The 25,615-nt window shown below is 37.1% G+C and overlaps 1 pseudogene across 1 annotated transcript; it reads left to right on the plus strand.

The window, feature by feature from the left end:
- The first annotated feature begins 24,315 nt into the window (after positions 1-24,315).
- On the plus strand, positions 24,316-25,376 carry LOC307182212 (small ribosomal subunit protein uS2-like; annotated as a pseudogene). Its single transcript has one exon. The product of its transcript is annotated as a small ribosomal subunit protein uS2-like (transcript).
- The last annotated feature ends 239 nt before the right edge of the window (positions 25,377-25,615 follow it).

Below are 25,615 nucleotides of genomic sequence, written 5' to 3' on the forward strand. Positions count from 1 at the left end.
TTGTTTGCCTTCTCAATGAACCAGCTTTTAGTTTCATTGATCTTTGCTATTGTTTGCTTTGTTTCTGTTTCATTTATTTCTGCTCTGATCTTTATGATTTCTTTCTTTATGCTAACTTTGGGTTTTGTTTGTTCTTCTTTCTCTAGTTCCTTTAGGTGTAAGGTTAGATTGTTTATTTGAGACTTTTCTTGTTTCTTGAGGTAGGCTTGTATAGATATAAATGTCCCTCTTAGAACTCCTTTTGCTGCATCCCATAGGTTTTGGATCATCATGTTTTCATTGTCATTTGTCTCTAGGTATTTCTCGATTTCCTCTTTGATATCTTCAGTGATCTCTTGGTTATTTAATACCGTATTGTTTACCCTCCATGTGTTTGTGTTTTTTACATTTTTTTCCCTGTAATTCATTTCTAATCTCATAGTGTTGTGGTCAGAAAAGATGCTTGATATGATTTCAATTTTCTTAAATTTACTGAGGATTGATTTGTGACCTAAGATGTGATCTATCCTGGAGAATATTCCATGTGCACTTGAGAAGAAAGTGTAATCTGCTGTTTTTGGATGGAATGTCCTATAAATATCAATGAAATCTATCTGGTCTATTGTGTCATTTAAAGCTTGTGTTTCCTTATTAATTTTCTGTTTGGATGATCTGTCCATTGGTGTAAGTGAGGTGTTAAAGTCCCCCACTGTTAATGTGTTACTGTCAATTTCCTCTTTTACAGCTGTTAGCAGTTGCCTTATGTATTGAGGTACTCCTCTGTTGGGTGCATATATATTTATAATTGTTATATCTTCTTCTTGGATTGATCCCTTGATCATTATGTAGTGTCCTTCCTTGTCTCTTGTAACATTCTTTATTTTAAAGTCTATTTTATCTGATATGAGTATTGCTACTCCAGCTTTCTTTTGATTTCCATTTGCATGGAATATCTTTTTCCATCCCCTCACTTTCAGTCTGTATGTGTCCCTAGGTCTGAAGTGTGGCTCTTATAGACATCATATAGATGGGTCTTGTTTTTGTATCCATTCAGCAAGCCTGTGTCTTTTGGTGGAGGATTTAATCCATTCACATTTAAGGTAATTATCAATATGTATGTTCCTATTACCATTTTCTTAACTGTTTTGGGTTTGTTTTTGTAGGTCCTTTTCTTCTCTTGTGTTTCCCACTTACAGAAGTTCCTTTAGCATTTGTTGTAGAGCTGGTTTGGTGGCACTGAATTCTCTCAGCTTTTGCTTGTCTGTATAGCTTTTGATTTCTTCATCGAATCTGAACGAGATCCTTGCGGGATAGAGCAATCTTGGTTGTAGGTCCTTCCCTTTCATCACTTTAAGTATATCATGCCACTCCCTTCTGGCTTGTAGAGTTTCTGCTGAGAAATCAGCTGTTAACCTTATGGGAGTTCCCATGTATGTTATTTGTCGTTTTTCCCTTAATAATTTGTCTTTGTCTTTACTTTTTGCCAATTTGATTACTATGTGTCTTGGCGTGTTTCTCCTTGGGTTTATCCTGTATGGGACCCACTGCGCTTCCTGGACTTGGGTAGCTATTTCCTTTCCCATGTTACGGAAGTTTTCGACTATAATCTCTTCAAATATTTTCTCGGGTCCTTTCTCTCTCTCTTCTCCTTCTGAGACCGCTATAATGTGAATGTTGTTGTGTTTAATGTTGTCCCAGAGGTCTCTTAGGCTGTCTTCATTTCTTTTCATTCTTTTTTCTTTATTCTGTTCTGCAGCAGTGAATTCCACCATTCTGTCTTCCATGTCACTTATCCGTTCTTCTGTCTCAGTTATTCTGCTGTTGATTCCTTCTAGTGTAGTTTTCATTTCAGTTATTGTATTGTTCATCTCTGTTTGTTTGTTCTTTAATTCTTCTAGGTCTTTGTTAAACATTTCTTGCATCTTCTCGATCTTTGCCTCCATTCTTTTTCTGAGGTCCTGGATCATCTTCACTATCATTTTTCTGAATTCTTTTTCCAGAAGGTTGCCTATCTCCACTTCATTTAGTTGTTTTTCTGGGGTTTTATATTGGTCCTTCATCTGGTACACAGCCCTCTCCCTTTTCATCTTATCTATTTTTCTGTGAATGTGATTTTCCTTTCACGGGCTGCAGGATTTTAAGGCTCCTGATTTTAAATGAAAATTTTAAAGCTGATTTTTCTAGTGCTAATACATTATATTATCCATAGGAATTTAGTCAAATATATGCCAGAAAAGTATTTCTTTACTTTTCCCCTACTGTAGTACACATACTCATTTTTTCAACACAGCTATTAACCAGCTACATTCAGCTGAACATTGGAGGGTTATGAAGATGTGTAAAGTTTGTGTGTAGCCTAGAGAGAATGCCAGGCTCTTCTCCTCTTCCTCAACTTCATTTCTTACTCCACCTAAGTTTTTCCTGAGCTGTAGTTTCTCTGAGATTTTTCTCTCTCCATCATGTGGCAGGTGAGATAAGAACTGTGGAGAATGTGCCTTAAAATTACCTGCTGGAGAGATAGAAGAGGAGGGTATTTATTCTCAAACTCCTGTCCTCCTTTTATCAAGGGTTCTTTCAGGTGTGCCAGAATGGCTGAGAGGGCTTCCAAAGGCATCCTACGCGGTGACAGAAGAAAGGTCTCATAGAAAGAAAGAGACCCTTGCTGCAGCCCAGACAAGGAGCTGCCAGGCTACGCCTTCCTACAGTTTGTTGTGGCAACAGTTTTGGAACCAAAAAGTGAGCCAGGAGGATGTAAAATGAGACATAAAGGATGTCCAAAGGGGTCTAAAGGTTCTGGACCCAATTCCAATGTGCGTGTGTATGTGGTGGTGGTGGTTTCCAACACTACCAAGCAACTCTCAGATCCAGGTGGGTGTCCTGCAATTCAATTCAATTCTGACACTATCTACGTGAAGAGAGCATTGGTTTCCACAGATTAAGGGCTCAGTTCCTTAATACTGTCCTCCACCAACTTCAGACACTAGTTCCAAGTCCAGGTTTTCACCTGTGCTTCTGCCCAGCTGGTTATAAATCAGAGGTTCCTGTGGCTCACAGAACTCAGGGCACCTGTTTACTCACTAGATTATTGTTTTATATAAAAGGTTGTAACTCAGGAACAGCCAGATCGAAGATATGCATAAGGCAAGGTATGGGGAAAAGGGCTCAGAACTTCTGTGCTTCCCCAGGTGCCACTCTCTGGGAATCTCTATGTGTTCACCAACTGGAAAGCTGTCCAAACCATATCATTTTGGGTTTTTATGGATGCTTTTGTTACATAGGCATCAATCCATTCAATCTCCAGTCCCTCTCCCCTTTCCTCTAATCATATACTTGGGTCTCCTGGCAGTCAGTCCTCATCCTTAGGTGGGGGTCTGAAAGTCACTTCTTTAAGATAACAAAAGATACCTTTTAGCTTTCGTCACTTAGAGAACTCTAAGGATTTTAGGAGCTCCATGCAAGAAACAGGAGGAACACCAAATATATATATATTATATATATATATATATATTTCTTACTATAAATCACAATGTCAAACAGTCTGCTTCTAGCCTAGGCAAAGGAAGACATCAGTGGGGCATGCCCATCTCAACTGAGGACTTTGAGTTTGTAGCAAAAGGCTCATGGGAGCAAAAAGTATATATTTGCCTGGTATCATCCTCTCTGCATATTCATCCCTGGGGAGTTTGGCAATGAAGTGTAGCTGTGACGTAACGGGAGTAGGGTGTTTGAGGGCCTGGACTCTTGCCACTTCTCAATCTCATTCTACCTAATAGGTGTAACTGAAATAGGCCATAGCCCTTGACCTCACATAGCACAAGTGTTTCTAGCACATTGTCAACTGAAATGATTTAGGACTAAGAGATAACTGCTAAAGAAAACATATTATAACCTCCTTGAAATATATTGCTCATTACAACAAACATTTTTAAATGTGTAAAGTTATTATTTTGGCATGACTGAAAGGAAGAAATCAAAGATAAAATTTTAATTATTAATGTTCATGATTTTCTGTTAGTGGGCTGGCAATATAATGAAAAGAAATAAATCAAAATTTAAAATAAACAAATAATAGAATACAATAAACATTTATATCTATACATATATTTATATAAATATTTATATTACATAATAAACATATATTTATAACTATTATTTTGTCAAACACATTTTAATTACCTTAATTTCAGAAATTCCATCTTCAATCCCTTTAAAATCCTTTTAAAGAATATTTCTTTAAAATAAAAGATCCAAATTGGAAGGGAAGAGATAAAATTGTCATATGCAGTTGACATAATACTACACATAGAAAACCCTAAAGACTCCACACAAAATCTACTAGAACTGATAAACAAATTCAGCAATCGCAGGATACAAGATTAACATATAGAAATCAGTTGCATTTCTTTACACTAACAATGAAATATCAGAAAGGGAATGTAAAAAAAAAACAAACCCCTTTTAAAATCACATCAAAAAAATATATAGGAATAAACCTGACAAAGGTGGTAAAGGACTTATATGCTGAGAACTAGAAAATGTTAATAAAAGAAATTGATGATGATTCAAAGAAATGGAAAGATATCCCATGACCTTGGATTGGAAGAATTAATACTGTTAAAATGGCCATGCTACCCAAAGCAATCTACAGACTTAATGTGATCCCTATCAAATTACCTATGAGATTTTTCACAGAACTGGAACAAATAATCCTAAAATTTATATGGAACCATAAAAGACCCAGAATTGCTAAGGAAAACCTGAGGAAAAAGAACAAAGCAAGAGGCATAACCTTCCCAGACTTCAGACCACAATACAAAGCTACAGTAACCAAAACATGTGATATTGGCACAAAAACAGACATATGGATCAGTGGAACAGAATAGAGCACCCAGAAGTAAACCCACACACCTACAGTCAATTAATCTCCAACAAAGGAGGCAGGAATATACAATGGAGAAAAGACAGTCTCTTCAGCAAGTGATGTTGGAAAATTTGGACAACCACATATAAATCAATGACTTTAGAATGCACTCTCACACTATACACAAAAATAAACTCAGAATGGCTTAAAGACTTAAATATAAGACATGACACCATAAAACTCTTAGAAGAGAACATAGGCAAAACATTCTCTGACATAAAATGTATCAATATTTTCTTAGGTCAGTCTCACAAAGCAATAGAAGTAAAAGCAAAAATAAACAAATGGGACCTAATCAAACTTACAAGCTCTTGTACAGCAAAGGAAACTATAAAAAATGAAAAGACAATCTACAAACTGGGAGAAAATATTTGCAAATGATGTGACTGACAAGGGCTTAATTTCCAAAATATACAAAGAGCTTATACAACTCAATAACAAAAAAACAAACAACCCAATGGAAAAATGGGAAGAAGACCTAAATAGACATATCTCTAAAGAAAATACACAGATGACTAAAAGGCACATGAAAAGATGCTTAACATCACTGATTATTAGAGAAATGCAAATCAAAACTACAATGAGGCACCACCTCACACTGGTCAGAATGGCCATGATTAAAAAGTTCACAAATAACAAATGCTGGAGAGGGTGTGGAGAAAAGGAAACCTTCCTACACTACTGGTGGGAATGTAAATTGGTGCAGCCACTGTGGAGAACAGTATGGAGGTTCCTCAAAAAACTAAAAATAGAGTTTCCATAAGATTCTGCAATTCCACTCTTGAGCATATATCTAGAGAAAACTACTTTGAAAAGATACATGCACCCTAATGTTCATAGCAGCACTATTTACAATAGCCAAGACATGGAAACAACCTAAATGTATATCAACAGATGAATGGATAAACAAGATGTGGTATATATATATATATATATATATATATATATATATATATATATACAAAGGAATACTACTCAACCATAAAAAAGAATGAAATAATGCCATTTGCAGCAACATGGATGGACTTAGAGATTATCATTCTAAGTAAAGTAAGTCAGAAAGAGAAAGACAAATACCATATGATATCACTTATATGTAGAATCTAAAATATGACACAAATGAACTTACCATGAAACAGAAACAGACTCACAGACATAGAGAACAGACTTGTGGTTGCCAAGGGGGAACGTAGATGGAGGAGGGATGGAGTGGGAGTTTGGGGTTAGCAGAGGCACATTATTATATAAGGATGGATAAACAACAAGGTCTTACTGTATAGCACAGGGAAATATATTCAATATCCTGTGATAAATCATAATGGAAAAGAATATGAAAAAAATATATATGTATATCTGAATAACTTTGCTGTACATTAGAAATTAACACAACATTGTAAATCAACTATATGTAAGTAAAATAAATAAAATACTCTTTTAAAAAAGAGTATTTCTTTAAATAACATGCAAGCATTTTCTATCAGTTATATTTCAGTAAATCTGGAAAATTAAAAAAAAAAATCCAAGCTATTATTTTGTCTTGTTAAATCCATTTTTAACAGCTTTATTGAGGTATAATTGACATACAATAAACTGTACATATTATGTATACACTTGTGAAACCATCACCACAATCAAGATATTAACACAGCAGGGGCATATCCACCATCGCCGAAGTTTCGTCTTATACCCTTTTGTAATCCCTCCCTTCTGTTCCTCCCTGTTCTACTGTCCTACCCTGTCTCAACGCACTGAAGATCTGCTTCCTGTCACTACAGATTTTTTATGTTTTCTAGAATTTTATCAGAATGGATTCATAGAGTATGCACTCTTTTTTTTGTATGGTTTCTTTCACTCAGCATAATTATTTGGAGATGCATCCACGGTTTATATTTTTTGTTTTGTTTGTTTTTGCATATTCCGCTGTATATACAATTTACCCTACTGACAGGCATTTATGTTTTTCCAGTTTTTGGCTATTAGAAATATAGTTGCTATAACATTTATGTGCAAGTCACGAGTATGGACAGAAGATTTCATTCTGTAAAATAAATACCTAGGATATTGTAGGTGTATGTTTAACTTTTTAAATTTTGAAAAATGGCAGTATTTTTTTACATTTCATCAGCAATGTATGATAGTTTCAGTTCTTCCATATTTTTATCAACACGTGGTATGATCAAGCTTTTAAATATTACCTATTATAGTAGGTGTGTAGACTGAAAGCTCCAATTACTCCAGTCTTTTAAAAGCTTAGCCATTCTAATAGGTGTGTAATGGCATCTCATTGTGGTATTGAACTTCACTTCTAATAACTAATAATGTGGATCATCTTTCCATGTATGTTCTTCCTTTGATTAAGCATATGCTCAAATCTTTCATCCATTTTTATCGAGTTGCTTATTTTCTTATTGCTGAGTTTTGAGAGCTCGTTATATATTCTGAACTTATATTTATCAGATGTATAATTTTCAAATATTTTCTCCCAGGATATAACTTGCCTTTTAATTCTCTTAGCAATGTCTTTTTATTTTATTTTTCTGTTTTTATTTTTTCACTGTGCCATGTGGCATGTGGGATCTTAGTTTCCTAACCAGGGATCAAACCCACGCTCCCGGCACTGGAAGCGTCGAGTCTTAACCACTGGACCACCAGGGAAGTCCCTTAGCAGTGCCTTTTTTTTTTTTTTAATGCTATGCTTCTAAGCTTCATTTTTTTTTTCTAACTTTATTATTATTTATTTATTTTTTGGCTGTGTTGGGTCTTTGTTGCTGCGCGTGGGCTTTCTCTAGCTGCAGCGAGCGGGGGCTCATTTTCCTTGCGGTGCGCGGGCTTCTCATTGCGGTGGTCTCTCCTGTTGCAGGGCATGGGCACGCGGGCTTCAGTAGTTGTGGCACTCGGGCTTCAGTAGTTGTGGCTTGTGTGCTCTAGAGCACAGGCTCAGTAGTTGTGGCACACGGACTTAGTTACTCTGCGGCAGGTGTGATCTTCCTGGACCAGGGCTCCAATGCGTGTCCCTTGCATTGGCAGGCGGATTCTTAAACACTGTACCACCAGGGAAGTCCTAGCAGTGTCTTTTGAAAAGCAGAATTCTAAAATTTGATCTTGTCCACTTCATCAATTTTTTTTTTTTGTAGATTGTGCTTTTGGTGTTGTATCAAAGTAATCTTTGTCTAACCCAAGGTCACTAACTTCTTTTCGATGTTTTCTTCTAGAAATTTTATAGTTTTAGGTTTTACATTTTTTCTGTAATCCATTTTTTAGCTAGCTTTTTTTTTTGCGGTACGTGGGCCTCTCACTGTTGTGGCCTCTCTTGTTGCAGAGCATAGGCTCCGGACGCACAGGCTCAGCGGCCATGGCTCACGGGCCCAGCCGCTCCGCGGCATGTGGGATCTTCCCGGACCGGGGCACGAACCCGTGTCCCCTGCATCGGCAGGCGGACTCTCAACCACTGCACTACCAGGGAAGCCCTAGCTAGCTTTTATATATGGTGAGAAATATGAACTGAATTTCATTTTTTTGTATATTGATATTCAATTGTTCCAGTAAAAGACTATCCTTTCTCCACAGAATTGCCTTTGTAGCTTTGTCAAAAATCAGTTTTCAATACATATATGGTTCTAATTCTGGACTCTGTATTCCATTCCATTGATCTATTTGTCTATTTTGATGTCAGTACCATACTCTCTTTATTACTGCAGCTTTGGTTCTCCAACTTTGTTCTTTTTTTCACAAAGTTGTTTTGGCCATTCTTGCTTGATCTTTTCATTTCCACATTAATTTAATTTAATTGTAATTAATTAATTTTCTTTATTTTTTTGGCTGCATCAGGTCTTCATTGAGGCGTGTGGGATCTTTCGTTGCAGCGTGGGCTCTTTGTTGTGGTGCGCAGGTTTCTTTCTAGGTGTGGTGTGCGAGTTTTCTCTCTTTAGTTGTGGCACATGGGCTCCAGGGCGCGTGGGCTCTGTAGTTGTGGCGTGCAGGGTGCAGAGGCCGTGGGCTCTGTAGTCTTGCGGCATGCGGACTCTCTCATTGAGGCGCCCGAGCTCAGTAGTTGTGGCATGCGGGCTTAGTTGCCCGTGGCGTGTGGGATCTTAGTTCCCAGACCAGGGATTTAACCCCCGTTCCCTGCATTGGAAGGACTTTTTATCACTGGACCACCAGGGAAGTCCCTCCACGTGAATTTTAGAATAAGCTTGCTAGTAGCTACAAGAAAAGCCTGTTGGAATTTTGGTTGAGATTGCATTAAATTTATAGATCAAACTGAGGAGAGTAGACATATTAACAATATTGAGTCTTCTGACTATGAACACAGAACACTGTAAATATCTCTACATATGTGGGTGTTAGATACTAAATACATCTCACAGCGTTTTATAGTTTTCAGTGTATGAGTTTTGCACATCTTCTTTTCAGATTTTCCCCTTAGTATTTCATATTTTTTGGTGTTAGTATAAATGGTATTGTTTTTATTTTAATTTCCAATTGTTTATTTCTAGTGTTTAGAGATATAATTTTTTTATGTATCAATTTTGTATCCTGCAAAAAGCATTCAGTCTCTCACCATTAAATATGATGTTAGATGACCTTTTTTTGGTAGATGCTTTTTATCAGGTTATGGAAGTTCTCCTTTATTCCTAATTTGCTGTTAGTTTTTTTTTTTTTTTTTTTTTTGTAGGACGCGGGCCTCTCACTGCTGCGGCCTCTCCTATTGTGGAGCACAGGCTCTGGACACGTAGGCTCGGCGGCCATGGCTCACAGGCCCAGCCGCTCCGCGGCATGTGGGATCCTCCCGGACCGGGGCACGAACCCGTGTCCCCTGCATCGGCAGGCGGACTCTCAACCACTGCGCCACCAGGGAAGCCCTCACTGATAGTTTTGATCAGGAATGTATGTTTGATTTCATCAAATGCCTCCTCATGATCTCTTTAGATGACAGAGTGGTTTTCTTCTTAAATTTATTAATATACTGAATTAGATTGATTTTTGAATGTTAAAACAACCTTGCATTCCTAGGAAAAACCTTACTTGAATAATTCTTTTATATATTGTTTAATTTAATTTGCTAAAATTTTATTTAGAATTTTTACATCTATGGTTATGAGGCATATTGGCCTTTTCAGTTTCCTTTTCTTGTAATGTCTTTGTTAGATTTGGCATCAGGGTAATGTTGGCCTCTGATAGAATGATTCTGGAATACTCCCTTCTTTTCAATTTTATGAAAGTTTTTATAGAATTGGTATTAATTCTTCTAAAATATTTGATAGAATTTACCAGTGATGGGCTTTGAAGTTTTGTTTCTGGGAAGATTTTCAACCTCAAATTCAGTTTCTTTAATAAATATGGGATAATTGGGGGCTATTTATCTCTTCTTGAATAAGTTTTGGTAGTTTGTATTTTTCAAGGAATTTGTCCATCTTGTCTAAATTGTCAAATTTATTTCATAGTGTTGTTCATAACATTTCTTTACATATATGTAGTATCTTTAGTGATGTAATGTAAAGATAATCCTGATACTGGTAAAATGTGTGTTCTTTCTTCTATTTGTCAGTCTTGCTAGAGGTTTGTTAATTTTATTGATCTTTTTAAATAATCATTTTTTGTTTCATTCTCCATTGTGTTTCTGTTATTATTTCATTAATTTCAGCTCTTTTCTTTATTATTTCCTTTCTTCTGCTTACTTTGTGCTTTTTTGATCTCCCTTTTTAGCTTCTTAAGGTAGATATTGAGGCCATTTGAGACATTTCTCTTTTTTTAACATGGTTGTTTAGTTTTATAAACGTCTCCCTATGTACTGTTTTAATGGCTTCCCACAAAATTTGATATGTATGTTTTCATTTTCATTCAATTCAAAATGTTTTCTAATTTCTTTTTTGATTTATCCCTTGACCATGGGTTATTTAGAATTATGCTATTTATTTTCCAATATTTGGGGGGTTTCCAGAAATCTTATTCTGTTATTAATTTCTTTTTTAAGAAATATTTATTTATTTATTTGGCTGCGCTAGGTCTTAGTTGTGGCACGTGATATCTTTGTTGCTGCACGTGGAATCTTTGTTGTGGCATGCAGTATCCTTTTTAGTTGCAGCATGTGGGCTCTTTAGTTGTGGCCTGTGGGATCTTTTAGTTGGAGCCTGCAGGCTCTTAGTTGTGGCACGCAGGATCTAGTTCTCTAACCAGGGATTGAACCCAGGCCCCTTGCACTGGGAGCACAGAGTCTTAACCACTGGACCACCAGGGAAGTACCATCTGTTATTAATTTCTAATTAAATTCCACTGTGGTCAGAGAATATACTTTGTATGACTTGAATCATTTAAAATTCATTGAGATTTTTATCATGCCCCAGAATTTGGTCTGTCTTAATAAATGTTCCATGTGTACTTGTAAAGAATATGTACTCTGCAGTTCTTTGGTAGTGTTTTCATAAAATCAATTAGGTCAAGTCAGTTGATTATATTGTTCAAGTCTTCCATATCCTTACTTATTTTCTGTGTACACTTTCTATTGAGACTAGGGTATTGAAACCTCTGTTATTGTGAATTTATCTATTTCTTCTTGCTGGTCTATCAGTTTTTCCTTCATTTATTTTGAAACTCTGTTACTAGGTATAGCATACATGTTTAGGATTGTTATATCATCTTTATGATTGACCCTTTTATCTTTAAGAAATAGTCTTCTATATCTCTGGTAATCTTTGTTTTGAAGTTTGCTCTGTATGCTATTAATATATTAATATAGCCACTACAGCTTTTTTGTTTGTTTGCTTACTGTAAGCATGACACATCTGTTTCTGTCTTTTTACTTCTCCACAGAAACTACACATGCCAGAGGTCAATGGAGCAACATCTTTTAAGTACTGAAAGAAAAACAAAAACAAAAACAGTCAACCCAGAGTTCTATACCCATGAAAACCTTTTCGAAAGTGAAAAAGAAATAAAGATATTTCAAAACTTTTTCAGACTTTAACTATAAGAAACGTTAAAGGAACTTCTCCCAGACAGAAAGAACATGAACATGATACTAGATGGAAATTTGGATCTATGCACAGAGATGAAGAGTTCTGGAAATGTGTAAAACAATGTCAACAATGATCACAGCATTATAAGTTGTTTCCATGAACTGTCCATTACTTGTGTCTCTTCAGCCTTTAACTATAGTACAGTTAAAGCATCTTCGAACAAATTTATGATAGATAAAATAAATGAAAAAACATTTCCTATTATATCCTCTGAAATAGTGCCAATTAATTTTTCTACACCTCAGCTTTTCAAGCTATGTCTTTTAAGTATGTGATTTTTTTCATCTCATATATGTAATTCATAGTCAATGTTTCCTAGTAAAATCACTTTACAAGTCCTTGTGTTTCTATAAACAGAAATATAAGTCATATGACTAACATCATTTACTAATGATCTGAGCATAAATGGAATCTTGCCTGAGCAAAATCTAATAATTCATGATTTAAAGCCATTTATGTCTTGGCTCTCCTCTTTAAAAATATTCATTCATTCATATAATCAACAATGATTATTAAGTGCCAGGTATTGTTCTAAGCCCTGAGGACAGAGTAGTAAACAAAGTCCCTATTCTCATGGAGCTCATGTTCTAGTGGAAGGAGACACAAAATAAACAAGTAAACTTATATAGGTAATATGTCAGATGATGGTAAGTGCAGTGAAGAAAAATATAACAAAGCAAATTAATAGAAAGGAGGGAGTTTTATTTTAAATTGAGAGATCATTGACGTCCTCTCTAATAAAATGACATTTAAACAGATACGAATAAAGTGAGGGAATGATACTCTGAGACAGAAATGTGCTTGGTGTGTTGTAGGGATAGGAAGGGTGTCAACTGGCTGAAATAGAGTGAATGAGACAGAGCTGGAGGAGATGAAGTAGCTGGAGGGTCAGATTATGTAGACTTTTTGGCTATAATAATGATATGAATTTTATTTTGTGTGAGATGGAAAGCTACTGAAGGGTTTGGAGCAGGAAAGGGACATTATATGACTAATGTTTTAAACATAAAACTTTGGCTGCTGTGTTGAGAATAGAGTGCATGGAGGTCAAGAGCAGAAGCAGGGAGACTTGTTACAAAGATAAATAACATGACATTGAAAAGTTTTAGATCAACTCTATGTATCTTGTGCTCTGCTGGTAATATAATTCAAGTGCATATTTAAAAAGTAACTGAACCCATGAAACTTTGTAGCTTTCTGGGTTTGCAGCTCTGCAAAGTGGCCTTTGTATCCATTTGGCAGCTTCTCTGAGGAGCTTCTCTTAGCATTTGGGTTGCAATTTATTTCTTTGTCATTACAGTTATCCACTGCTACCCTAATAAATATCGCCCTTAAAATAATGACATTTGTTTTTGCTCACAAACCTGTCATTTTGGCAGGGCTCATCAGTTCAGATCTTCTCTGCTTCCCTTGGCATCACCTAAGAGGGCTGGAATCATCTAAGGCTGGGTCACTCACATCTGGCATTTGAGGCTGTCTGTCAGCAAGGGTCCTTGGCTGCAGTTGTGGTCAGAATGCTTACATGTGATCTGTCCATGTAGCTACCTGGCTTCCTCACAGAGTGGTGGCTTAGTTCTAAGAGCCAGCATCCCAATGGTGGCTGGGTTCCAAGAATGAACCAGGTGGAAACGATATCACCTTTTCTAACCTAGCCTCAGAAGTCAGGCAGCATCCCTTCTGCTGCCTTCTATTCATTAGAAGCAAGTTTGTAAGGCCGGCCCATATTCAAGAGGTGGAGAATTAGTCGCCACTTTTTGTTAGGAAGAATGTCAAATCACACTCTGAGGCAAACTGAGTTGGCAGACTGGATGTCCTAAATAATATCTCTAGGCCTTGAAAGGACAAAGTTTCTTTGCCTGGCTTTAAGAGAACATCGTTTTGGAACAAAAGCATGTGAAATATAAGGTTAAAAAAAAAAGCATCGGAACCAAACTTGATAATTTGTTTCCCCAACAAATGGCTGAATTCTTGTCATATTTCAGGAACCAAGAAGTGTAAGTCCTGATGGAGCTCATTGTCAAATGAAGAAAAAACAGACAAACAGATCCTGAGGTCTTCAATAGAAGGGCCCATGTCTCACTCACATATTATCAGTGTCTAACACTGTTCCTGCAATAAACATTGGGTAGTTGAATATTCTATTGTAATAAGTGTTGTATTAAGTTATATACAAATATATAAAGAAGCACAGAAGAGGGAGTAACATACCATAAGGGAGTCATGGAAAGCTTCACAGAAGATGTGGCATTTAAGTTAGGTCCTGAATGATTGAGAGTGTGAAGTCAGGGGCATCAGAAACATCACGTGCAATGACATAGAAGCATGAAAGACCATGACTAAGAGAATGGAAAATTCAGATGACTCTGCGGCTAATATACATCCTTGGTACGGAGTAGGCACTTAAGAAATATTTGCTGAATAAATGAATGAAGGATGAGTGTTGGATGGTCAATGTAGAAAAGTGAGGTTTATGTTGGGTTGTGACTCTTCATGCCATATAAAGAATGTTGAAGTGTGTCCTACATGCATTATGGAGCTATCTGAGGTTTTTACACAGGAAAATGTTGTAATTAGAGGTGTAAGAGGAAGAGAGAGCAGACAAAAGAGCTTTTATGGCAGAATTAATAAGATTTGATAACGTGATTAAATTATGCAAAGTAAAAGTGAAAGAGAGAAGGATACTTCTTAGTTTTCTAGCTGGGTGACTAAATAATGATTATGATGATTACGCCATTGAATGAGATAGAAGACACAGTGGTCAGGATACGTTTTGTATGCTTTGTTTTGTGTGGGTGTGTGATGTAATCTCTTCAGTTCTACGTATTATATACTAGGTCCTTGAGTGGGACATTGAAGGGGAAATGACAGGTTTCCATTTAAAACTATGTGTAGCCCAAGTTTTCCTAGCCCACAGCCTGGTTCATAAAATAATATTCAAACAAGAGACTTACAATTGGAGCTTATCTAACTAGCTGGAAATCTAGCTTCACATTGTTCCTTCCTGGTTCAATGATAATTCCTAGCTGTTTCATGTGTCCTAGCACGTGGTGGTAATCACCTACATCTGCCCTATAGCATTGTCTCTGTCTTCTCCTGCTTTCACCAATATCATGAACTGGCCTCCGGGTTGAGCACAGACTTTTGAAGACAGCTCCTGTTTATGTTTCATTTCTTGATTTTTCACATCCGTTATGGGGACCTCATTGGGCTCCCATGATAATGCTGAGATGACAACTCTAAAATTTCTGAAGGTGGCATAGTTGCTCTTCCATTCAAATTAAGGAGACACCATCATGATGAAATAAGAAAAATACTCTCCCCAGCACTTGTGAGGTGCCCATGGAGGTGCACCTCTCAGATCTCCCTTCAAGAGAATCTGTTGTTTGGGTGCTTAGCTGACTTACAGCCTCCACCTGCTGTATCTTTGGATCCACTGTGGCATATATGATGAGGTCACACTCCCGAAGAGGTGCTTTTAGTCAATGACTGAGCTTGGCAGAGGTACTAGAGCTGAGCTATTTCTGCCAAACATGGAACTCCTCTAAGGGCAACTGTTGCTCAGGGACACACCATTGGTTTGGCCAAGGCTTTCTCGGAATGACACTATAATCTGAAATCTTCTGATAATATGTTCTGAAGGCTCTCCCTATTTACCCCTGTTCTCATCCCCCAGGCGTTTTTGTTTGTTTTTCCCATAAATTTCTTATGTGTCTAATCCTGTTTGGGCATTTGATTTTTGGAAGACCTGAACTGACACAAGGGATCTTGAGAGTGGGGTTGTGGAGCAGGAATTCCTACTATCTATGTGCCCTCACCCCCCAAATCCAAGGTGAGAATTTTTTTTAAAAGTGCTTCTAGGTTATAGTCCCCACAGATATTTTTTAGAGGAAAACCCAAATCTGTTGAAAGAATCTTACCTTAAATTCAGTCTCAAATAAATTTCATACATAAAGTTCATACATAAAGTTCAATTTCATTCTTGAAAGTCATACCCTTAAATGGGAACAAATGAAGGCAATATTGTCCTATACAAAGATTCATCCCAATCAATAGTTTGACAATATATATGAATGGAAGAGAAGCAAGAATTACAGATAATTTTATCAGAACATAAAGGAAAATTTCTTGGATACTTTAGTTCATAACAACTGAACACAAAGATAAGATCCTTGTACTTTGATTTTGTCAAAAGAAATTACAAGGGATGATAATGAGAAACAATAAATAATAAAATTAGTAAATTCCTCAATGCCTAGAAATGTTTAGAAAATATACCCCCTGGGAGTACTTACATTCTCCAAATGGTATTTTTAAAATCACTTAATAAAACTTCTCTTCTTTTAAAAATGAGTTATTATTTTATATTTGCAGAAGTTTTGACACTGATGTCTTTAGAAAAATCGAATACCCTTGAGACTAGTGTAACTAATTAATAAAATGTTCTTTACAAACAAAATAAATTCAGAATTCATGCCACAATTATAATATTGAGATAAACATTTGCATCAAAGCAATCTGATTTCAGATGTTGCATCAAATAACAAGCTGAACACTTCACACTGTATTTATAGACCTTCCAAGAGACTACATTATGCATAATTTATTGTAACTTTGAGCTTGCTACTCATCATGTAGTGTTAGCAGCAAATACTGTAGGACACATATAAATATCAAAATAAATTATGGAAGGTGGGAGACCATGTCTTTTAAAGCTGAGAACCTCATCAGCTCTTCTTGTATTTCCTACAAAATAAGAATCAAAGCACTGTTCATTAGTTGCCAAGTAATGGTAAATAAAAATACTCTCATGATAAATTCCTTCTAGAGTTTCTCACCACAAAGATGTTTGTTTGTCCAGGCAACTTGACAAATATTTTCATAAGCTTGAAAGCGTGAAGTTCGTCTTAGGCTTCTCTCTTTCATTTTTGGGGGATCTATCTGCTTTCTCCAGATGACTTCTGTTATGGACTTCAGGTGAAAACAGCAATTCAGGTCTAGGTTGTATTATGAGCACATGGATATTATATATCAGTAGACGCTTTAAGCTGCATCACCACCAGCAGGTCCAGTTCAGAAAACTGTTGAGCGATTCTTTTCAGCTGGGGCAAATGTGGGGGATAAAAAGGGCTTCCTCTGCTAGGAAGATGGAAGGACTGGCCTGAGGAATTTAAGAGGAGAAGGCAGGGGCAGCAGCATCTTGGCAGCCCTAGGCCATCATATTGTGGGATCTCACTGAGGAGAAGAAACACAGGAGGAAGTACAGGAGATTAGGACTGTGTGAACTGCATGATATAAATGTGGTGCTCTTTGCTCATAAGAAAGCACAGACGCTGTTTCCTAGAGGGAGACGACTGTCAATTCAGACTCGGGCGCTAGGAATGCAGGGACCAAGGAGAGGTAGAAAGAGAAAATTTGAGGTTTTAGATATACAGGATAGATGGTAGGTGGAGAATGGGGCTTCAGAGAAGACTTTATGAGTGGTAGTGCCCAAAATGCAATTTCTAAAATTTGAAAGAAAACAGGAGTGTTTCAAGTACTCTCTGAGAGTAGCAGTGCAGCAGCGTGCATAAATGATGGATTTCCCATCTGCTCCCCTTTCCCCTCAGGATATGGAATTCTAGGGTCAGAGTTAACCTCATGGGCTCTTTCTCCCAAGTGAAATTTAAGTTCACAGATGGGAGACTTGAGACAAGTGACATGGATTGACTGGCATCCTAGTGAAGCTGAAACCAAGAAGCTTTTTTTCTTTTCCTCTCTTCTGTTTTCTTTGTTATAGTTTATGGCTGGTTAAGAATCACATGGTTCTAGATTTCAGTATTTCCTGATTTGATTGCATTGGTTTTGTTTGGGGAATGCTATTCAAAAGTAATTGATTCTTGCACTGTAAATTGCTGAAGCAGTGGTCATATTTATTCTGGAAGTGTGTTTTGTAATTTTTTTTGTGAGTGTGAGGCTTGCAATCATATTCTTTATGCACCATGCTGCATCACTGGCATTTACGAGAAGTGAGCACATGAAATGTTTGGGGTCAGAGAAATTCAATTTTATAGGTGCTGAAGGAGCTACATTAATTCCAGTGGAAGATCGGAGGGGATTAATTTTTAGCATATTTTTAGCTTGCTTAAGTCTGTCATTGTGATAGCTGGGCCATGGGACACTGTTCTGCAGTGTGTTATTAGTTTTATGGTAAGAGAATTCTTGGTCAAACAAATTTGAGAAAAACTGTCTCTAGCAGACTTACCCAATCTTTGTTTTCCTGTGGGACTTCTCAGTTCTTAATCTGTTAATGTGTATTTTTAAACACCAAGAAGAAAATATACAATTCAGTAATTCCATGATATTTTTGGTCACAGGATACTTTAAAATGGCAAATGAAATAACATCTTTTAAACTGTTTCTTAGGAAGAGAGTTTGAGAAACACCAAGCTATGAAAAGGGATGTGGTTACTGGTTTCTGCTTAGTTCATACTCTGAGGCTTTGGACAAAAGTTTTATAGTAATAAGGAAGTCACATTTACCTGGCTTTGGGCTCTGTGTCTATAACCCTTGCAAGGGGGCTAGGGTAGTTTGGATGGAGAGAAGGGGAGGGAAAAGAAAGGTATTGCTATGAAAGAATGAGATACAGGCATTCAGAAATCTTGCATCCTGGCCAAATACTTCTTCAGTTCCACCTCTGACACATCTTACTGAATCAGAGAGATCTGGGTTGAAATCAAAGATATACTAGCTATCAACTATGGGAATGATACTTAACCCCTTTAATCTTTAGTTTTCTCATCTGTAAAATTGGAGGAATATAACTAACTCATTAGATTATCCTAAGAATTACTAACAAACTACCTGGCACATAATAAGCACTCAGTAAGTATTCACTGAACAAATGCACCTAACTTAGTGCCTGGCATATTATCCTCAACAAATGGAAATTTTAATGATTACTACTATCATTGTGAGGTCTGAATCCCAAATATAAATGCAGTTGGAATGGACATCAGTGTTGAGGAAGATATACTTACTAAACCTACATTTTAGACATGCTTATGAATATTTTTTGAAGGGATCACTTATATGAGTCTAAATTATCATAGAGCTAATTCTAGACTTATAACATCTCATAAGGAAGTATTATGTGCCCAGAGAGGTGAGGAACAAAGTACCATGTAACCAGGCCAGCAGATGTCTTAGTATTGCTTGTGCTGGGGGAAAATATGGGTTCAAATATATATAATAAGTTCTCTGCCCACATCAAACTATCCTACACACCAATGCCAGAGGATCTTCCCAAAGCTCAATATGTCAGTTTTCTGTTCAAAACCCTTAAAATTTGCCTATTAACTGGTTATGTAATTCCTACTATCTCTTTGAAGGTCATTTCAGTTCCATGTATTCTGTCATCCCATGATGAAAAGTCTTTTCCAATCAATGGTGACCATCAAAAACCACACCTTCCTCAGAGTTCTTGTACAATAGTATCTGCCTTTATCACTCATTTGATAATTAGTAAGTGCTCTCTTTTATCCATCCCCCCCCCCCCCCCACCGCTTTATACATATATGTCAGGTCTCCCTGACTACATTGTAAACAGGGACTATGCTTTACTTATTTTGGCTTAAGGGTGAAATATTGCAGATAGTAATGCCACATCTCTTCAGACGGTAGTAAAGTCGTTCAGAAAACTAACAAAATTTAGCTTAATTTTCCGCATAAATACAATGATCTGACACAAGCATGGGTATAAGAACAAAATGACATTTTTAAGAAGCTGAAATGTGTTTTAGAATTAGGGAGAAATTGCAATCAGTTACCACTAGATGGAGGAAGTGATTTTCTTAGTCTCTGAGTGAATTTAAAGTTTTTCACTTGAAGAATTACAAATGCTTGCTTAGACCTCAGATGGTTATCATTGGCAATTCATCAGATTATCAATATCTTTAAGAAGACCAGCTTTCTTCATAATTTTATAAAAAGTATTTTCTATCTTCCTTTCTCAAGACCCCACCCCTAACAAAGGAAAAACAAAAATAAAGCAAACAGATATAACTACTAGGGTGAAACGAGATTGCCTAAATAAGTGATTTAAAATATACCTTTAGGGCTTCCCTGGTGGCGCAGTGGTTGAGAGTCCGCCTGCCGATGCAGGGGACACGGGTTCGCACCCCGGTCCGGGAAGATCCCACATGCCGCGGAGAGGCTGGGTCCGTGAGCCATGGCCTCTGAGCCTGCGCGTCCGGAGCCCGTGCTCCGCAACGGGAGAGGCCACAACAGTGAGAGGCCCGCGTACTGCAAAAAATAAAAATTAAAGAAAATTATATATATATCTCTATATATAGATATATATAGAGATATATATATACCTTTAGATTCTGAGAGAAATTTCACATGATTTCATTGCACATTAGCATAATTAATGTCTTTTTATAATAAGATAAATGTACTGATGTTTCTAGACCTTTGTAGACCTCAATGTCTTTCAGGGTAACATGTTCTTTGACTGTATTTATTGCTATTTTAGCGTGTTTGTAATATGACTGCATTTTAGACATCAAACACGACAACTTTTGCTTCAATTGACTTCTGTTTTGAAAAGCCTTTTTTCTTCCTTCAAGAGGGTAAACTTACAGCTTAGAAAAAAATGAAATGTATATAACTGTGAAAATCACTTTTCACTAAGGGCAAAATTGATATCATTGCAATTGGTTAGAAGTGAAACCATTCACCTTTCTTTCTTTCTTCGTTTTTTTTTTTCTTTTGGTAAATGTTGTTACTTTTATATAACTCTAGCAGAAATGTTAGAATTATCATAAATGAGCTTTTACGCATGCTGTTATTTCATCTTCTGTAAAAAATTTCAATCATATTCTTAATGTTTCCGTTTCCAAGCCAACTGTTTAACGTGCAAGGCTTTATTTCAGACTGCAGCTCAGACTATTCATTTATGCTAACAGTAGAGCTTGAACAATACTGTAAATTAAAGAAAATGTAATTTGGGGATTTGTCTTATAATTTACCATTTTCAAAAAGCACTCTCTGGAGAAATTAATAGCTTAAATATTACTGGAATAATGAGGATCAAGTTTGAGGAAAATATAGCTTGAAAGTCTATTACTGAAAATGATGGAAATAGGCATTTTTGTATTGCTATCTGAGCAAATATAATACCATACCATTTATCTCTAATTCTCTCTAGGAAAAAGAACAAGAAGCACTGAAAAAACAAAGAGTAAGGATTTAACTGGATCTGTTATTCTCCTGCTTTCCCTTGCCTCCTATTTCTCTTATGATAAATATTAACAAAAATCAGCAAATAGAACTACAGAGTAAAAACAGAAGGCTGATCTAGTCTTTGGGTCAACAGAGAGTTTCCACTTAGCATATCGAAAAATCTTGGGCCTATTATTCTGGGAAAAATATCCTCACATATAATCCAAATGTTCATTTTCAAATCTATTCATGTTCAATGAAGTGTGTGATTTTTCTATTCAAGTTAGAGAAAGCCAGATTGAGAATTTATCTAAATTCAGCTAATTACATTTGGTCAAGCATTGTCCTTGGCACAATTATTCTCCAGATCTAAATTTTTGTACTTTTAATCAGCTATGGCTACAGGGGCCATTGGCTGCAAAAATAGAAATTTTAATTACCTCAGGATACAGTGCTATCACTAGACCTTCATATTTTGTGTTGCTTTTTCCTGTCCAAATAAATGGTTGGGTTTATGCAACAAATGTGTCCTAAAGAGGTAAAACAGGGACAAACAACATGGAACAGTTCAGTGAGATTAATTTGTCTCTTAATTCCGCTCTGTAAAGTTTAGAACTTCATTTCTGAATGGTAGGTAGCTTTTGACAGCCATTTGAATTGTATCTCTTACGGCACAGTCATCATTTGGGCTGGGTAGTTTCACCACCACCCAATTAATTTTTAAATTATACCACAAGAAATTGACACATTGTCTTGATGCATTTATATCTGTGATCTTGGAGCTTTGATGCCTCACTTACCACCGCCCTCCCTCACTTGTGAGAAAGACTTCTCTCCTTTGTAAAGACAGGGATATGAAACAGAAAAGAAGCAGGCAGAATTTTTACACCTCCTCTTGTCAGTTTGGATGACTCACTAAGCTTGGTAGGCTGTATGCCCTGTATCAATACAATTACATAATCATTACCTGTAAGTTAAATCACTTCACACACCCACTGGCAAAAATATAACAATAAAGTTATTCTTATGATTTTTCCTCTTCAAAGTAATTATATATAGTTGAGGAACTAAACTAAATTCAAACTAATATAATTTCAAACATTACCTTTCCCCTTATAAAACTTTTTGCTCCTCTTATCCTGCACTGTACTAAATTAAAAACAAAAACAAACAAAAGAAAAACAAAAAAACTAGTCATAGTGAAGAGCTAAAATGAATTTCTCAGCTATTCAGTAGATATATTCAGGAACAAAAAGGGAAACTGGTAGCATTTTCACACTGCCTAACAGGTAGTAGGTGCTCAAAAAGCACTCACTGAAACAATGTTAAACATATACATTTCTTTCAAAATGACTTGAAATAATGCCAAGATTTTCAAGAATAAAAATTTGCTTAGGAGATCATTTTTCTACAATAAATGCAAGCACCAGTAAAATTTCCATGAATTAAGGGAAATGAGGATGACTCTGATTTTATAGTTAGTTAGCTTTGAAAATTAGTGTGCCTACGTTCTGGGCATTTAAAGGATTTAGAGATAGGAGAGGAAGCCACATAACCTCCAAGGGCATGGGTCTGAATCCAACACAGGTTGTCACAGAAAGTTGCTATCATTTGACAACTGCTTTGTGAAATGAGCTGGTCTCAGTCCAGTGGACAGATGTCCATATCACAAGATGCTCTAATTGGCAGTCTGAGCAGAGGAGCCAAAAATTGAGTGGGTCTGGAGTCTGAGCCCTTTTCTCACTCTCTAAAGGGGCAGACAGAGGTTCACTCATAAAGGAAGCTTAGAATTGCGGGTGGCAATCATATAGCTGTTTTATGGATAAACAGAGGATTTTGTGTTTCAAAGCTGTCAGTCTAATTTTTCAACATACTCTAGTACTTTTAATAAGGCCTTCCCAAGTTAATGCAAGTGCTCTTTACTTTTTGCTGCAAATTAATGATTACAATCTTGCATATTGTCAAGGAAAAACCAGAGATGGAGAGTACTTAAGGCAGTAGAAACAGATTTTATTCAGGAACTACTGCAATATGGGAAAAGAGACCGCAATATAGAACTGGGCTCAATTCTAAAAACAATAGGCGGAAGTGGAGATTTATAACCAAGGAGCAGGGTGGGGGTCAGTAGATGGAAAATTACTTAGAGGAAACATCAAGGTAAGGGAGAATTTTGGCTAAACTGACTTGATAGGATTCTTGCTGAAGGTAGGCCAGGGTGATCAGATATCCCCTGGGGGAAGATGGCGGAATAAGGAATTTGATCAGATATTGAGGGTGGAGATTCCTGCAAAACTGACTAAACAGGGTTTTTGCTAAAATTGGGTGATATAAAGATAGACAGGGAAGTCCAAAGGTCTAGACCTACATAAGAAGAGAGTTCTGGGGAGCCTGACTAAAGTTTGGTCAAGGAGAGAGTCTTTGTCAATATACTAGCTCATTTCTCATATAAAATGTGTAATATTGTTGGATTGAATGACTATCACTAGTCAGCTAAAAATATCACACATGCCATGAAAACTGGCAAGTAAAATTCAATAAATGCTTGAACTTAGAATATTTTGCCTGTGGCTCAAAATATGCCCAATCTGCTACAGCTTTTCTGTGTACCACATTGAAGCAGATATTCACAAGGCCTGGGAAATCAGATGGACTGAACTACTGGACATATCCTTTTACAATTACTGACATAGCAATAGCCTTGATCAGGGTCTTTATATTGAATAATGACAAATGACTGCCTACTGATACGATTTTAGGAGCTATAAAATGCCTACTGTCTCCATTCACCCAAAATTCTAGGCTTGAAGTCTCATTCTTTTAGCTCTGGTTTTGATTTCTTTGGGAGAGGGCATTTTCCAAACTACAGAATACTCTTTTAGCTATTTCACTAACTGCCCCCCTAACCCCACAAGTAAGTGTGTGTGTGTGTGTGTGTGTGTGTGTGTGTGTGTGTGTGATTCCACAGTCATACACATTTGGGAAAAACTTCGTTAAACAATGTTAAATAGGTTTATCTATGCAAAATTCACTGAGTCTTTAACATACTAATATGTCTTTTGACACTCAAAGAAGAGAGAGCGTGCAGCATTTCATATAACATGACTAACATGGCTGGAAACTAGTGTTCCAAGGAACACAGACTAAGAATGCTCTTCTCAGTTATTTAGAGTTTGGTGTGCACTAATTGATAATTGTTACCTGTCAGCAGGATTTTCAAAGGAAAGGGGGGAAATAGGCAAAGTTTGTTAACCTGGAATTACTGGAGACTGTTTTCCCAAATCTTGCTGACATCAGAACACCACTAAAAACAAAAACTTGTTCCTTTCCCCACTACCCAGACAGGGGTCCATACGGCATTGTTCTGGATTCCCATCATAACTTAAATGGAAACGTTCACAATGTTTGGAGCCCTTGATGTCCTGCAAATGAAGGAGGAGGATGTCTTCATATTCCTTGCAGCAGAAACCCACTTAGGTAGCACCAACCTTGACTTCCAAATGGAACAGTACATCTACAAAAGGAAAAGTGATGGCATCTACATCATAAATCTGAAGAGAACCTGGGAGAAGCTTCTGTTGGCAGCTCATGCCATTGTTGCCATTGAAAACCTAGCTGATGTCAGTGTCATATCCTCCAGGAATACTGGCGAATGAGCTGCGCTGAAGTTTGCTGCTGCCATTGGAGCCACTCCTATTGCTGGCCGCTTCACTCCTGGAACCTTCACGAACCATATCCAGGAAGCCTTCCTGGAGCCAAGATTTCTGGTGATTACTGATCCCAGGGCTGACCACCAGCCTCTCACAGAGGCCTCTTACGTTAACCTGCCTACCATTGCTCTGTGTAACACAGACTCTTCTCTGTGTTATGTGGACATTGCCATCCCATGTAACAACAAGGGAATTCATTCAGTGGGCTTGATGTGGTGGATGCTTGCCTGGGAAGTTCTGCGCATGCGTGGCACCATCTTCTGTGAACAACCATGGGAGGTCATGTTTGATCTCTACTTCTACAGAGATCCTGAAGAGATTGAAAAGGAAGAGCAGATGGCAGCTGAGAAGGCTGTGACCAAGGAGGAATTTCAGGGTGAATGGACCGCTCTAGCTCCTGAGTTCACTGCTGCCCAACCTGAAGTGGCAGACTGGTCTGAAGGTGTGCAGGTGCCCTCTGTGCCTACTCAGCAGTTCCCCACTGAAGACTGGTCTGCAGCTCCCACTGCTCAGGCCACTGAGTGAGTAGGAACAGCCACTGAGTGGTCTTAAGCTGTTCTTCTACAAACTCTTAAAATGGAAATAGGTTGACGGAAAAAAAGCAGTTTCTAAAAAAATGTAAAAAATAAAACCTTCCTCAGAATGAAAACGGTTTGCTTTTTGAGAAGTTTAGTAGATTCTCAGTAGCGTGTTGCTCCTGGTAAACTATTTTCAGTAAATCATCAGGACAGTACAATTTCTTGCTATCAACTTTCTTTGAAATATTAATTAGATGAGTAAGCACTGTTCAG

Source organism: Stenella coeruleoalba (assembly GCF_951394435.1).
Source record: "Stenella coeruleoalba genome assembly, chromosome: 2".
Lineage (NCBI taxonomy): Eukaryota > Metazoa > Chordata > Mammalia > Artiodactyla > Delphinidae > Stenella > Stenella coeruleoalba.